This window comes from Bison bison, unplaced genomic scaffold (genome assembly GCF_000754665.1).
Source record: "Bison bison bison isolate TAMUID 2011002044 unplaced genomic scaffold, Bison_UMD1.0 scf7180017864492, whole genome shotgun sequence".
Classification (NCBI taxonomy): Eukaryota; Metazoa; Chordata; class Mammalia; order Artiodactyla; family Bovidae; genus Bison; species Bison bison.
Window position 1 is genome coordinate 8392475 of NW_011495051.1, and position 3777 is coordinate 8396251.

Consider the following 3777-nt stretch of genomic DNA (forward strand, 5'->3'; position numbering starts at 1 on the left):
AGCAGCGCTCGCCCTCCCCCCGCGGGAAGGTCGGGGGCGGAGGGAGGGGACTTTGGCGGCCAGCCCAGAGCAGCTGCTGCTGCCGCCGCTGATTCCGCCCTCCTTCCCCCTCCCTCCCTGGGACACCGGGCTTGCAGAAAGGAGGCCGGCGCGGGAGGGGCGGCTTTGCACGGATTTGTGGCCTCTGTTTTCGTCCCCCTCCGCCTGGGCTTCCAGCCCGAGGCTTCCCGGGAAAGGCCGGGAAGGACCCAGGAGACAGGGAATAACACCCATAACAGCATAACAACGGATAGTTGTCATTTGTAGTACACCTACGAATCCCTGCGCTTGTTGGGACTTTCCACCAACTGCTCCATTCTACAGATAAGGAAACAGACGCTCAGAGAGGTACGGTTGATTGCTCAGGTAGGGGGAGTCAGGAGCTTCTTAGTGTGGAAGGCATGGCCGGGATGTGGCCAGTTTAGTCACTTCCAGTCCTAGCCCAGGCTCCTTGGGCCATTTCTTGGCTTCCTCAGAGCTTCTAGAACTGGCTTTGCTTCCTGTTCCCTACGGGAATCTCATGCCTTCTCTGCTGGTCAAAGGCGGTCTCTGAAGGCTGTCAGAGTTTTCAAGGGAAGCTTATTGCCAACAGAGGAGAAAGAGTAATTTAGCAATCACATTTGGGGTTGATTACTGGGTCTGAAAGCACCATGGAATTTCAATAATATGTGTCCCCAAAGAGCTCACAGCCAGGTCAGGGAGAACTACTCATAAATAAGCAGATGTGAGAGCCCAGAGGAGCCTGCTAACCCATTTAGTCTGAGGAGTAAAGGAAGGCTTCCTGGAGGAAGTTGTATTTAGGCTGAAATCAGAGAATCTCAGGGCTTCCACGGTGGCTCAGACAGTAAAGAATTTGCCTGTAAATCAGGAGACCTGGATTCAATCCCTGGGTCGGGAAGATCCCCTGAAGAAGGGAATGGCTACCCACTCCAGTATTCTTCCCTGGAGAATTCCATGGGCCGAGGAGCCGGTGGGCTACAGTCCATGGGGTCACAAAGAGTCAGATGCGACTTAGCGACTGAACAACAAGCAACCGTGTGCCATAGGTACCGGTGATGCAGCTGAGCACACAGTCTCCTCCCTGTGGAGACGGTGTTCTAATGGGTGGAGATGGGCAAGAGACAAATATGTCAGGTGGTGAGAAATAAAGCAGGTCCAAGGTATACAGTGAATCTGCTTGTGCCATCTTGTGGTGATCAGGGAGGGGCCCCTCTGAGTCCCTGTATGAGATCAAGGAGGGAGACTTGTGGAAATTTGGGAAAAGTGTTCTAGGCAGAGGAAACAGCAAGTGCAAAGGCCCTGAGGCGGAAGTGTGTGTGGAGGTTTAAGAAACAGCAAGGAGGCCTGTGTTCCGGGACTGGAGTGAGCAATGGTGAGAGTGATGGAGATAATTTGAGATGAATATTCAGGGGTCAGATCATGTAGGAGGCCTCATCATTGTGGATCTGAATCTAAGTTAGAGATGGAACGTGGAGAATTTTGAAGATGGGAAGGGCATTTTCTTTCTGTGTTAGCAAATTAGTCTGAGGATGCCCTTTGTTACTATGACTTGAAATCCAAAAGTAACAAGGAGAAGAAAGGTGAATAATTCCACCACATAAAAACAAGGCCAGGACTTCTCTGGTGGTCCAGTGGTTAGAAATTGCCTGCCAGTGCAGGGGACATGGGCTCCATCCCTGGTCTAAGAAGATTCCCCACGGTACAGGGCAAGTAAGTCTAAGTGCCACAGCTAGTGAGCCTGTGTGCCCTGGAGCTGATGCTCTGTAATGAGAGAAACCACTGCAATGAGAAGCCCACGCACTGAACCTAGAGAGTAGCCTGTGCTCACCACAACTAGAGGAAGACCGAGCACAGCAAGGAAGATCCAATGTAGTCAAAATAAATAAATAAACAAACGCACCTTCATAAAAAAAAAAAAGGGCCAAATGCCACCACAGAAAAGTTAAAAAAAACCTGGGAAAACATAACTGTACTTCATATTATAGACCCCTTGATGTCTATAATATGTAAAGAGTTTCTAAGAATTAATGATAAAAATATAAATATAAATTTGTATATTTACATAAAATATGCAAATCCCATAGGAAAAATATTGAGCAAATGGTGTAGTCAGAATGTTCACAAAAAATGAAACACAAGGGTTCTTTAATGCATTAAAAGACACTGGGCCTTGCTCTTAATAAGAGCAATGCAAGTTAAAATAAGAGGAATGTGAGATACCAATTTTTACATGTTAGATTGGCAAAATGATGCTCAATATGGTTGAGCTGTTAAAAAGTGAGCATATTAATATGTGGACTTCAGTCCTCCCCAGTAGAGATGAATTTGATGATGTTCATAAAGATTACAAATGCTTAGCTTCTGTGGCCAAGAAATCCCATGATAGAAATGCTTGCACGTGTGTGAAATGATGTATAAACACAAGGTTATTCATTGCAGCCATTTCTATCATAGCCAAAGGTTGCAGAGAACCCCTAAGATTCTTCATGAACTCCAGGACCAGTTGTATAAATTACCCCCATCTACACAATGGAATATATTACGGCTGAATCAAAGAATGAGGAAGTCTGCTCCGGCTGATGGGGGGAAAGCTCCCAGGACATACTCAAGGAAAGATCCCTTCACTCTTCACTCTTATGTGTATAGTATGTTGCTTTTTGTGAAAAAGTTTTAAAAGTGTATATTCATTTTTTCCACTAAAATGCTACACATTTATTTTTCTTTCTTTTTAAATGTAGGCAGTATTTGAGCATTTTATTTTAAAAAATTAAAAACAAATCTTTTTGTATTATTTTTGGCTGCACCGCTGCGGCACGTGGAATCTTAGCTCCCCGACCAGGATTGGAACACATGCCCCTCTGCCTTGGTAGGGCACAGTCCCAACCACTGAACCACCAGGGAAGTCCCCTTATTTTTAAAGTTGTGGTAAAATCCACACAACATAAAATTGACCATTTTGACCATCTTTTGTGTACAGTTCACAGGCATTAAGTGCATTCATATTGTAGTTGACCCACCACCACCATCCATCTCCAGAACTCTCTTTACCTTCCCAAACTGAAACTCTATCCCCATTAAACCCTCACTCCCCATTCCCATTCCCCAGACTCTTTGAACCACTATTTTACTTCCTGTCTATGAATTTACATATTCTAGGTACCTCATATAAATAGAATCACGCAATAGACTTGTTCTTTCACAGCTGGCTTGTATTGCTTGGCATAATATCTTCAAGGTTCATCTGTGTAATGTCTTCAAGCTTCATTTGTGTTGTAGCACAGGTCAGGATTTCCTTCCCTTTTATTTTAAAATTTTGCTTGCTCTGGGTCTTTGTTGCAGTGCGTGGGCTTCTCTAATTGCATCATGCAGGCTTAGTTGCCTGGTGGCACGTGGAATCTTAGTTCCCTGACACGGGCTTGAACCTGTGTACCCTGCATTAAAAGGCAGATTCCTAACCATTGGACCACCAGAGAAGTTCCTTCCTTTTTAAGGCTGAATACTATTCCTTTGTGTGATTATACCACAGTTCATTTATCCATTCATCAGGTATTTTTTTCCCTTGTATATTCAGATAGAAAATCTGGATAAATAACTCATAAAAGTTATTACAGGGAGGGGTGGGGAATCAGAAACTGGGTAGTTGAGTACTGAGGAGGGTCAGAGAATGGCTTAAAAATATTTCTTAATATGTATTTTTTATTTTTGTGTATGTTCTTTTGTATTTTTTGATTTTGAAAA